This window comes from Mizuhopecten yessoensis, unplaced genomic scaffold, assembly GCF_002113885.1.
Source record: "Mizuhopecten yessoensis strain PY_sf001 unplaced genomic scaffold, ASM211388v2 scaffold10045, whole genome shotgun sequence".
NCBI lineage: Eukaryota > Metazoa > Mollusca > Bivalvia > Pectinida > Pectinidae > Mizuhopecten > Mizuhopecten yessoensis.
Genome location: NW_018408351.1, coordinates 184,240 through 198,348, shown reverse-complemented (window position 1 = coordinate 198,348; position 14,109 = coordinate 184,240). Strand labels below are relative to the sequence as shown.

Below are 14,109 nucleotides of genomic sequence, written 5' to 3'. Positions count from 1 at the left end.
TGATGATCTCATTAACTATGACTGTGTTCAAGTTATGAGGAAAACAGGATATGGCGGATGTTGCATTACACAAACCTTTATATAACAATACCAATCATATTAAAAAAATACACACCCTTAAATGTGTGTTATTGTAAAAAAGAAAACATTCACACGAAGCCTCCGGACAACCATTCCTGTTGGTTTCGTGTTGTCTTCACCCTTTTCAGGTGTTGCTACTGTTCCTATTTAAGAAACGATTTTTTTCCGGATAAAATGACAAAATTATGTTTTCACTTTCACCTTTGGGATATATCATAATTTTAACAGAAATCAGAATGTTATCAATTTAAAGCTTCATAATATCATTTGTTAAACCATATAAACACAAAATGTTATCACTCTGATACAGCTTAAATATGAATTGTAGATTGATACGTATCAATATATGTATTGCCGCTCAATCATCGAGTCATACTCAAAATATATACATTATCATTCTTTTCATGTCTAGTCTTTTTCATTGAAATACCATTTACACTATTACTAATATGTACAGGAATAATAAAATTAAGACTACATTTAGAAAAATAACAAAATATTTGCCAATTTTGATTTGTATATTAATCATGAAATAGGTGACTGAAAAATATATTATTTTCTTTCATTATTGTTTAAAGATGATTAATTTCATATCGAAACTAAGAAAAACAATTCCATAACGAAACTAAGATAAATAACGCAATATCGAAACTAAGAAAAATAACGCAATATCGGAAACAAAGTTAAGTAACTCCATATAGAAGCTAAGATAAATAACTCCATATAGAAGTTTAGATAAATAACTCAGTATCAAAAGTTAAATAACTCCATATAGAAGCTTAGATAAATAACTCCATATCGAAACCTAGATAAATAACTCCATATAGAAGCTAAGATAAATAACTCAATATCGAAACTAAGATAAATAATCCATATCGAAACCTAGATAACTAAATCCATATAGAAACTCAGATAAATAATCCATATAGAAACTCAGATAAATAATCCATATCGAAACTAAGATAAATAATCCATATCGAAACTAAGATAAATAATCCATATCGAAACGTAGATAACTAAATCCATATAGAAACTCAGATAAATAATCCATATCGAAACTAAGATAAATAAGCCATATCGAAACGTAGATAACTAAATCCATATTGAAACATAGATAAATAACTCAATATCGAAACTAAGATAAATAACTCAATATTGAAACTAAGATAACTAACTCAATATCGAAACTAAGGTGAATAACTAAAAATCGAAACTATAATATTAACAACTAAGATAAAACTTTGCAAGAGCTGACAATAGAAAATGATATCACTACAATAGTACAACAGCACTTCAAACTTCATTTTTATATGTTTGATAAGGTGTTCCAATTTACAAGCTCAGAAAACATCAAAGTAAGGTTTCATATAAATAAATGAATATAATGATTTTTTTTTATTTTTAATGTGATATGTACCTAAAGTTAGTTCCGATATAACCTCAGTACCTGTTAGGTAGTGTACTTACACACTATACAGTTTCGTTTTGCTTTGCTACATATTCAAATCATATAGGTCGTTTACCAGGTAGTGTTGGTTTAGGACTGCTAAATATTACATAACCTTTCAACGTTTGATTGAGACATATGTGATTTACTCAGCGGGGCCAATATTGATTCACGCCTAGCCGACACACCGAGACGAGGTGAACACAAATCTCACTGCGACGTTCTAGAATAGTAAGTGGACACATAAAACTGAGTCGAGGCAGACAGAGTTTATCAATGATCATAATGCCACAAATTGTGTTGTCATTACTCTTGCTAATTTGACTGAGTAAATGTAAGAGGTGTAACATGGTGTTAAATACATTAACCACTTAATAACAAATCAAAGAATAGATATTTTAAGTATAGCTAAACTGCTTACCCAAAAGACGAGGTGTGCATCCTTTACTCCAGAAACTGTCATCATATCATGGCCCCACTCCAAACCTAACTTCCCCTTTTCTACCTTAAGCTTGTCTACACGTATTTATATTTTGACGTTTGTAGGATTGAGTGTTGCCTGACATTTGGTTATCCCAAGGCCGTGACATGATTGTAATCTTTCTAATGTGTTTTTTTACCCCAGTGTTTCAATATTATGTAATCTGCTTGTTTTCAAACGTAACTGATTCAGTAAAATGAGTTAATTGCACGTACAACTGTATAATAAGGAGATAGTCTGAACACAGTTATAATCTAAAGACAGCTCTCTCCAACCATTCAATGTTTGAATGGGTGGACTATGTTTACATTGGGATGTATATAAAACGTCGGAGTGGAGTATATATTTTAATGCGATTTAATTGACAAAAACACCTTGTTTGATTTAAACATTAAATCTAGAACAAAGTTTTTTTTATCTGAAAGCGATACACTGAAATAAGATAGAATGGAGGCTATTCTCGGTGCATATTGTCTAACACCGACCCCACTAGGCCGCCTCGTAGGAGAATACAACCAACAGGTTTCCACCTGGGGTATGAATATACATAACTGCTACTATAAACTAGATGTGATGTATAATTCTATATTTATTTGTTTTTGATGTTTAATGAAGGTAATATGTAAAAGACAGTAAAAGTAACATAGTTGGCAACAGAGGTAATTTATAACGCGAACATGTTTTTCTTATAATCTTTAAATTACGAATTCAAACATATCCAAAACTTTGCTTAATTCTATTGTGATTGTAGGAGGTATAGTTGGACGGGATCCCCTCCAACAGGTGCGTGGATGTGTGTCGACATCGTCGATGATATCAATTGATATTTACAGAGACAAACGAGGCCTATCACTGGGATGATCTAGGATTAGGTCTGACGGCCTACAGCTATCCGTCAGTCACTGGCAATTACACGTTACGCTTATATAAACTACAACCTTATTATTTATATTATCAGAATGAGGAAGGGCGTACTTAAACGATTTTATCAATTGGTATATAGATATGGTTCATATAATTTAAATGTAATTGACAAACTGAATAATATGTTAAAAATTAATTGTTAATAATAATAAAAGTATTTGTGAAATTCCTGCCGGATTAATAATAAAACGTAGCCAGCTTCCATTGTCTTGGAACAGTAGAACGTCAATGATTAGTACATTTACATTAATACACAGGTTAAACAGTAAGAATATTAAACGAACATACCAATTGTATAAATTGTTTAATTGCAATATAAAAGTCAGTTTTTGTGTTTCCCTTTTATACTATTTGATATTTTCTGAACAGCTGAGTATAGGACTAAAGTGTGTTTATAAAGTACAAGTAGACTCATGAGAAGTACATTAGAATAACGAGTAATATCTATACCAAAATATCAAACAAATTTATACAGAATAATCGGCCAGTGGAAATCACCGAAGAGTCGAGCTGGTTTGACATGACTCGGCGTAGAATATCAATACTGATTGGGAAAAGAAGGGCGGACGCCTTTGTACGACGCAAGACACACCCAAAACCATCAGGGTTTTACGCTTAACTTCACAATCTTTTTTTTATAAATAAAACCGTCCGTCCTACCACCAACACGTAAGGGCACGTGTCTTAGCTATTCCGAAGTTTCAACAGTCTCTCATAAAACAAGAAAGACATCATTATTGCATTTTGGACGTTTTATGGCGTAACAGCAACATTTATTGAAAATAACATATGCTCAATAGTAAACTTTGGTAAATATCCGCAGCAGTATTTTCCCATAGACCCTGTGACATCGAAATTTAACAAGTGCTTCTTTTATGACAAGAGAAATTAATTTAGACTGTTATAAATGAAATCTGTGTGGGAACTGTTGTCGTACCCATATATGATGTGATGTCGAATGAGCCTCACCCCGGGTACCGAACCGTAAACGTCAGTGTAACACCATGTCATAACCGTGTGTACCATTGAACACGGAGGGATCACATCATTTAATACTCCACTGAACTTGTTCAATTTCCTGCCGATTACATACCGGCACAGCTTGTTCCATACTTGACTGGGTTTAAATAGATTTTGGGAGGGAGTAGAGTCACAATATTGTACACGTGAAAAACTTGTACACAGACACATATTAAACATGTATTACGTATGATACAATGTGCTAAGTCTGCACTTAAAAGAAACGATAATTCCTAACTATAATAATTCTTCATGGCACAACGTTAATGATACAGAATAAAAGATAGCTGGACATGATAGTGTTTGAATTATTATATAAAAGATCATCTACATAGAAAAAAGTAGAGCTGGTCCAATACGATTTCAGGTTTATGTAACGAATTAAGCATAAACACTAAAACAATACATGAGTGTCGTTCAGTTAGATAGCGTCGTGTCTATTAAATAATAAATTATATATTTGAAGGAAACAGTGAGTTTTGTTTTGTCATCCCCGACACATTAAATTGATCTGGAGGCGAAATGTGAATGCATTTATCAGATGTTCACGGCAATGATAGGGTAAAAGTTAGCTACTGGTATTTATCAGACAGTGTGTTCACAGATTCCCAATGTATAGGTAATAACAGGTAATTAAATCATATCTAGAGATACATATGTTTACCTGGGAAATACATTATTCCTGTTTATGATTGGATCGCAAAGCATTATTACGTGATGTCACAATTTTAAGATTGAACAATGAAAAACGGACAGTGGGTAACAAAAAAGTTTAACAACCCCTGGCAGAATTATCCAACGAGACGGGAGTGAGGAAACCTATAGTGGTTTTTGGAGAATAGAGTGTATTCTGTAGCATAATACTGATAACAAAGTGATAGTTTATATAACAACACACTGAAGCACAGTTCTGTTGTCAAATACGCTACAGTACAATTCTTATACCTATGGTATGGTTGTATTATATCACTTAAACTGCAGTACTTTTTCGTTGACAAATATAACTATTTATCATTAAGGTGATGATTGTAATTTTACTTTTGATTAAAAACTATCCATATTGTTGTTTAATTAGTAAATAGTTTATTTTCAAACCAAATATCGTAGAAATAAAAAATTAAAAAAACGATACAATACATAAGGCTATTCATTATTGAAAAATGAGTTTTTTTGTGAAATCGTAATGTACTTCTTTTATATTATAGCGTGGCGGCACTGTACGGCTGTATTCATAAAAAAACGCCGTTCAGCAATCACAACATAGACACATGGGATATTTATGTAGAAAACCATGTTATGCTATTTACAATCAAAATTTTCATGCAAAACGCCTGCGTGTTAAAATGCGAATGGTGATTTCTGACATGTGTTCTTGTCCCCTCAACACTAATTTATCACGGTTTTGTCGTGGTCTCAAACGGATTTAAGCTGTCTATTCTAACTGAATATTTATTTATTGGTCTGGTATGTTATATTACCGATGTCTGTCGGTAACTTACATTCTCGTAGTCAGTTAGGCAACCTGTTCTAATCAGGCGGGACACACAGTGTGCCTAAAACAAACCATTTTCTCTTTATAGAATAGACAGACAAATTGATTAGGAACGTCCAAATGCAATCATCTTTTAATGAGTACGTTTGTGTAATGGGGATAACATTAAAAAGCAGTAATACATGTTAGTCAGTGTTAGTATTGTTTAAAGTAGGTACGTTAATGGCAAATTTGGTTTTCGACTAAATTTAAATATGACAACTGAATATTTCAAAAACTAAAGAACTGTTGGATATATATTGATGTATCTTGATTGCAGGGTTAAAGCATGGACCATGCAATTCAACGATAAGGAAGTGGCCATGGCAGAGAAGTGATTGTACTGGGATGATATGAGTATGTCACATAACAGACAACTTGATCAACAGTAGTGTCGTATGCTGATGCTAGGTGTCTAGCCAGGTCATCAGCAGGGATGTCTTAATCATATTCCGCCAGAAGGCGCGCGACATTTACTGCCGTGAGATTGGCCGGGACGCGATACACATCTAAACTGGCCAGACGATTGAGGGATGTAAGCCGAGATGTTCCGATAATACAGTATGCCAGACGAACGGAAATTAGCAGTAGATATATAAAAGTATAGTATGGATAACTATGTATATAATCAGGGTGAGATCCAGTGATACCCTGGTCACGGGCAGTCAGTGTAAAATGACGTCAGCATTTCGGTACGCATGTTCGGAAATTTATAACATCGTGCAGACACGGGTATTAGTACGCGAGTTCCGCGTTAACATAGCTATCAATACTGGAGCCATATATTCAGTCGTATGCCATTTATGGGGTTTGAATGTGTAATAAAAACAACTCAATTAGCCATTTAAATCAACCGTGACTAGTTTTGATTTCTACCGGTATCTATTTACCCATCACTAGGCCCAAACTGAAACCATCCAATACAAATATCGACGGCAGGGCATGAGTCAATCGAATGGCTGTACTTACAACACACGTGTTATTTCCAAAAGCAAAACGATTATGCCTTTCTAGGAAATACTCCCATGAACGTCAGTAAACCGTCTGCTCGTTTGAATACCTTTATCATCTCGAAAGCATAAATATCGCTTACATATATTAGAGGTTTAACCATAATAGCCATACATATGGACACATCACTTCCTGGTGTTTACAATGCTGCCTGTGAGTATAATAGCATACCTGTATAAACAGCCGAAACCTTAATGATGAAACCACAAGGAATTTTAATAATCTTGTTTATTAAAGTTTGGTTCCACTTGTTGGTCATATAAGGTCATAACCTGATTGACCTTCCACACAATGATTCAGACCTAGTGAGTCGATCAAAGTCCTGGGAGTTGTTAGGGAGTCTATGGAGGTGCACTTCACCCCTTCAATGCCCGGCAAAGGAGGGCCATCAAATGACCAACCTTTCATCTCTAGGATAAGCATGGTCATTCATGGCGTTTTAATTGATTGGCGGTAACTGAGATAGAATGTTGTGACGGGTGTTCAACGGGCCTGTTCAATATCACTCTCCACAGTTCAATAGGGTAGGTAGAGGCCCTAAACTCGCTACATGCCTGTTTGACAAATCTCATGATACAGGGTCCCTCTATTTATGAATGTATTATAATTAGTTTAAATATACTAAGGGTTCCTTTTTCATCAACCCGGCCACTGTGCAGCCTGAGGGTAATGCTGCTTTGCTATAACAGTTGATTGCTGAGGACCTACTTAAGAGGATAAAACCCTAGTAAAATGAAGATGTACTTGGTAGGAAATCAAATCAATAATACTTTAATGAAGGGGGATGTGCCCGAGGAAAAACATGTGAATTGAGCTTTGAACATCACATTACAAAGGCACAAAATATATATGGATACAGAACATGTCAGTTATATATCTAAATTGTATGAAAGTAAATTACAGAGCTTATTAAAATTTGTATCAATAAATAAACGACTGCGATTAATGGAATATTTATACATTCTTAATAAGAGGGCTCAAGTGTAAAGTTTTAAAAATACGAATAACTTTAACAGTTTAACAAGAAAAACTCGGGTCGACTGAAACATGACAATCTGTATAGTACAATAGTAGATATGTGTGTTCATTAGTAATACATATCAGAACGACATCACACAAAGATGATATATGTGTATCAATGAACATAATAGATAAACATAAAAAACAATATAAATAAAAAGACAGACAAATCATAACGCAACGTCAACACACAAAATATACCATAGTGTCACCACACAAATATATATCACAACGTCAATAGCCAAGTATAAATTATACCATAGTGTCACCACACAAAAGTATATAATTCACAACGTCAATAGCCAAGTATAAATTATACCCTAGTGTCACCACACAAAATTATATATTTCACAACGTCAATAGCCAAGTATAAATTATACCATAGTGTCACCACACAAAAGTATATATTCCACAACGTCAATAGCTAAATATATATTATACCATAGCGTCGATAAACGGAACATATGTGTAGTGTCGACTCAAAAAAGTACACCGTGTTGTCAATTCAACATTTAAACTCAATACAGCAGTTACTGAGGAAATTTCAAAATAGGTTAAAGCTATTGCAAACCCGTGGACTAAATGCACTGAGTGAATAAACGTTTTCTGCATTATATGTAGAACTTGTTTTAGTATTGCCGAAGAGATCCACTTCGACCTTGTCCTCTCGTGCTCTTATTAACTCGTTATATACCATACACAGTTGATAACTAATAGGAATGGACTGAACTGTACACAACAATTAACAACAGAGTAATGTCCACGTTTAGGGGAAACATGCTAGGTACTAACAAACTATGTATACCCTAAACATGTTGCGGATTGCTAGGATTATTTGTTATTGTAAATGTATCAAAAAGACCTAGAAAGAAATAGCCCATTTTCATTCGTCGATTACCAAACCTATGTCACTTCAATGTGTAGTTTTTGAATGAAAATTAAAACCTTTATTCTTTTTGATTAAACAGCATCAAGTAGTGCTGACAATTTAAAAAAAATAAAAAAATACCAGAAGCATTTGTTACATTGCGGGTACATATTTATATGTATGACCCCGTTATTTCCTCTAACAAAGTTAATATTTGAACAGCTTATCTGTTTCCTGACACCAGGTCCAAGTTTATCGTTTCTACTTTCAAGTACTACTGAGTCAAACAGTTCTAGCAAAGTAGCAGGAGTTACATAGCAGGAACAACAAGTGGCACGCCGCATCAATCAGCCGGACACCCGTCAATGGAATTAAACAGCAATTTCCAAAATGTTGAAATAATAGCAGATATAGTTCCAAATCTGATAATGACTTTATATAAACAGTTTATGGGATATTTATTGTTTTTATAGTGATAAGACCTATATTGTCGACAGAGCGTAACACTTACCGTTAACTTATCACGGCAGCATCAAAATAATAAAGAAACCAGTCGTCTGTACGTTTTGTTTGAAGTAGTATTTGCTATTCATTTCAAAATGATGTGAATTTAACGTTAAAAACAAAGGATATTGTGTTTTGGTATCGCTGTTGACTGCTGATTGGTATCGGTAAGTACAGTACACGTTGGTGCAAACACGCTGAAAGCAGGCGCTCTCTCATACAACAAACTGTACTCCTACTATCGTACATACTCAGTACCCCGTTAAAGCCATACCCATGTACAATACACAAATGGCCAAATATAGATCAACCTTTATCAAACGTTTAACCATATAGTTATTCAACTGTATGGTATGGTGAGTTTATCAGCTATCAGTTACTGTGTCCCACTTCAGTAGGACCGTTATAGACCACAAACAAAATAAAGTGAAAACATTACATGATGCTAAATCGATGAAAAACATTGTGAGGAAAAGTAAGTTCTGATGTATTAAATCATAAATAACATATCTAAAAAGTAATGTATCATTAAACATGAACGATGATGAGACATGTAACTTCTAATTAAAAAATTGACCCCGTATCTAATTTTAGTTTTGTCTGTAAACCACAGAGAAATCGAATTGTCTTTGCTAGATAAACTTGGTCTGTCTTTTCTTTCGGAAACAAAAAGGGATCAAATTGGTTAAATACCGGCAATCTTGAACATTCAACTGTCAAGTTGTCTTTGAAAAAAATCTCGATCTTTTCTTGGAGAAACAAAATTCATTGAAACGTATTTAATTGGTATTCTCGAACCAGTCTTGGTGAAATAGGAAACAAGGTGTCTTTGATAGATACTCTTTTTTATTGAGTACCCTTGGTGAAACATAGAAGGAAAGTTTGTGTGTTTGTTATAATGAATCATCCAGTTTCTAAAAACCGATACCGATTTCTTGAATATTTGCATTGGCTATATGATCCTTGAAGTATTCGCTCGTGTCAAGAGCTTAAACATGTACGAATATATATCTTTGGCCTGGTTTGATCGGAGTTAGATAATAGTATTTATTAAGAATGTTTATAAATAGACTTATCACTTTCTTCAAATGAGATTTATTTTACACTTTTTAATAAGAACAATATTATTGGAGGTAATTGCAGGTGTACTTTAGTCAATCCGAGTAGTTTACACGACGCGCTGTTGACTAAGCAATCAAGTGTATTTCTTGTTAGGCGTTAATGACAAGTATGCATACATTTGAAGGACTTCCCTACCCTACTAGATCTCTGTGACAACGTCGATAAGCTTACAAGCTTTCATATACCAATAGAAATCGAAAAAGATAAGTTAACCATTACAGTATGTTTATCAATATTTAATAAACATGATGTATATATTGTAAATAACATTTGAAAATGTTAAAAAGAAGACAAAAACAAATCTGGAAGGACAGTATGAGTTACGAAAATAAAGCTAACCACGTTAGTGAAATGTTGAAATGCTGCGATACCGTGTCGGATTTTTGATGTATGCTAGCTGGTACTACTGACGGTTATAATAACACGTCATCAAAAGAAATGTGCAAAAGAACTGTTTAAACAAATGAAGATGTGTATACGTATTGGCCGTGACCGAGCAATGACGTGAACAGGTAGAACAGGCGACTTAAAGCACGGACATCAAACAGTCCCGCACCGCTCTGGACAGGCAACTGCTCAGCGCCAATCAGTTTAATGTTCATTTAATGAAAAGTAAACACTGGGATTATAACTGTAGAAACATCGCACCTTCTTAAGTCAACATCATATCGATGTAAATTAATTTCTACATATCCACAAAAATGTTCTCTCGCTCGTTTCCGTTCTGTAGAGAGTTCTATATAAACATATACATATCAGCAAAACACACAATTTCCTGATCAATTGAAATTTACTACGTGAATGTCAGATCAGCTTGCAATAAAGGGAGAAGTAGAACCGGGTAGGTCCTCGGAGCGCGCACCTCACAACCGGGTAGGTCCTCGGAACGTTCACATCACAACCGGGTAGGTCCTCGGAACGCGCACCTCACAACCGGGTAGGTCCTCGGAACGCGCACCTCACAACCGGGTACGTCTTAATATTGTTTGATGTTCATAACTGGAGACGTCAGTATTTCCTTAACCCCACAACAGGGTACGTCACAATAACTTGTAAACCCTATAACGTTGCACGTCCCAATCATTCGTGAACCCTATTACAGGGTACGTCCCAGTAAACCCGACACCGGGTCATTTCATTTGTAATCAGAACTCATCCACAAGTAAAATAGTGAATTGAATTTATAGTGCAAGTGGTTTTTATTTCACATAATTTTACTGATTAGTATGTATCAATTTTAATGTATTGTGTGTACTAACATATTGTATAAATATATTGAAGCATATTGCTTATATTTAAATATTATTTATATGTATTTTAATATGTTATATATTTATTGGTGTTTTTATATATCTATCCAAACACATTTCCGGTTGTTATCTTTTCATATCAATATAAATTTTAACCGTCACCAACGGGTCTGATATACTAATTTGTTGCTGATACACAAATATTGTATTTATCTCATATCCTCTTTGGGTTTGAGAAATAAAATATTCGCCAATGTTCGGTGATACATGTCTTTGTCATCTCCAAGAAAAATAAAATATATCATTTAGTGATAAGTTGACCTCACTGTTCGTACACTTTCATTAACAATACAAATATCATCTGTGCGTCTACCATGGTCACATGCTATTCACATACAATTTTCAGAGGATCAATGGGAATAGTATAGGAAAGTTCACAGGTCCAAATTTCATAACAGTTCCTTAAATTTAGATTTCATCTTTTCTTAAACAATATTTTTATTGTAAAATATCATTTGAGGAGAACATCTAACAAGTTTTGAGAAACCAAAGCACGTTGGTTACATATCTCAGCATCACAGCTCCATTGCATTGTTCGGTAGAAGTATCCCTATGATACATATGGGACAGAGGACACAGTCCTGGTACAATGTACCAAGAACTTGCCTCACTGTAAGTAGGCCGTGTACCTAGTGCTACCCTGATGTAAGTTTTAATGTTATTAAGGTGGTGACGGGACCAGACTTACGGGAGACATCGTCCACTCGACACATTGTGTATGACCGGTCCTCGGCGTCACGCGGCGGCACCTGGACGTCAAAGCAACCGTTCACAGACCCGTGCTAACCCAGAACCCAGACCGAATACTCTCCGTAACTATCATCGTAATCTCCGACACAGACGCAGCAGCTAAACGACCAGGTGCTAAAATACACAGGTGATGTCCAATCGACGTTCTAATTGAAGACAATCACCTTATCTGACCTGTCCCAGACAGGAGACTGCACTCTGCCGTCGGGATACACGACCCGTTCTGTATTGACATTCCAGCACTCACTTAAGACTTAAACGATCTGTGCCTTTATGTAAAATTCATCAATGTTATAAATTCATACGTAAACGTTTAGTTCTTACTGAAGAAAACAGGTATATTATATACAAACTTCCATGACTTGTAACCTGGCATACAATGTCTGTCTTGTCATACACCAATGATACGATGCTGTATCAATATCAGTTTACCCATCAGGACAAACAGTTTTTTTATGAAAACATCTACATTAAATACAAAAAGGTGCTAAACATATCACTGTTTACAAACAAATCCAAACACAACGTTAAAGATAACTGTTGAAGAAGACGATAATTCTACATATTCTGATGGTAAGGAGTCTTCAATTGTACAGTGGCTATTTACTCGGATCATGGTTGACGAGAAAACAGCCAACATGACGATGCTTGACCCTTGACTGTTATTAGTAGGCACATTCAAAAATTTAAAACGAGTTTAATTGATTAAACAAAAATTATTTGATAATATCAGTTGTAAGATGAATAAAACAATCTACCTTGTAAACAAAAGCAAAAAAGAACAAATAGGAAACCTCAAAGACGAAGGACAACAGGAACCAAGGAAACATCAGTTGAATATTTGATTAAACCCTTAAACGTTAATTCGGGATCAATGTCACCATAGACTATAAGAAAATGTCACAGATGAACCTGTTGACGTTGAGTGCATGAAGCGCACTTTCTCACCGAGTAAGCTACCCCAGGGTCCGGGCTACACGCTCTGTAGTAATCATAGTCGACAGGTTAATTCACACGTAAAAAGGAAATCATTCTAACTAATAAATACGCTTGCAAAACAGTGAAAAGAATGTTTAAATACAAAATAAAAGTTAAAGGCAGACCACTGATCGGTGGTGTGGTATTGTAGCGGTGCGGCAAGGTTACAGCTCTCATTATTCTACCGTAACACTCGTCCATTTGATTTTAATGTAACACTCATCTATTTGATCGTTTGAAAGTGAATGTGACGAACAGCTGATTGTATTATGAATTAACATTTTGAATAAAGGAAATATTCCTTTCTTGAAGGGATAAGAAAGTTTTAATAGACTGAAACCCTACTTAGAAGGCGTTTACAAATAGTGATAGAAAGAAATTGAATATTTATTGAGCGTAGACGTAACCCTACATAGAGGGGGAGGGACCGGTGTCAAGCAAGCCTATAATTTCGGAACACTTAAAAGAGATGAGAGTGTTGTAAGGAACAAAAAGAGCAATACCATGGATAATCTATTTGCTCCCGGAATGAACATCTATTCACTTGATCAATCTTTGAATGTTGGATCTACGGTCAGAGGTATGAGAAACATATATTATAAAGGAATCCGCCATACCCTTAATGTCAAAAGGACATTTAATAATAGCATGTTGAAGATAAAACGAAAAATAATCTTTATAATGTTATGTGGATAGTATGATGTGTAGGAATATCGTGTGGTTGTATTTTTGGTATTTCCATGTGTCTGATTATCGGTCATTATAAAAGTGTAAGACAATAGTTAGGTTATGTTCGATTTTCTAATTCAAGACAGTGATATGAAATTATCTAATTAACATCAACTTATTACTTTTTTATTTAGTCCTTGAAAATCGCACATCCAAAATATAGTTAAATATCAAAATCTGTAATGTCGCATCATCAACAACTCAGCATAACGCCTAACAATAAACGACGGAATTAGTCCAATCAATTAACAATGTGATAAGGCATTATTAAATCATCGGAGTATTATTATTATATACCTCCAGTGGATAATTATCAAACAACAACTCCAACAA

General features: G+C 34.6%; 1 protein-coding gene across 2 annotated transcripts in view; it reads right to left on the bottom strand.

The window, feature by feature from the left end:
• The window catches only part of LOC110459370 (sonic hedgehog protein A-like), an 82,273-nt gene that overhangs the window by 50,507 nt on the left and 17,657 nt on the right, over nt 1-14,109 (bottom strand). Inside the window, exon 1 of one of the 2 annotated variants that reach the window (XM_021511590.1) lies at nt 1,950-2,030. The exons of the other annotated variant lie outside the window; for it this stretch is intronic. The gene's annotated coding sequence lies outside the window, so the exon portion shown is untranslated. Of the gene's footprint in view, nt 1-1,949; nt 2,031-14,109 lie in introns of those variants that run through there. 2 annotated transcript variants of the gene reach the window in all.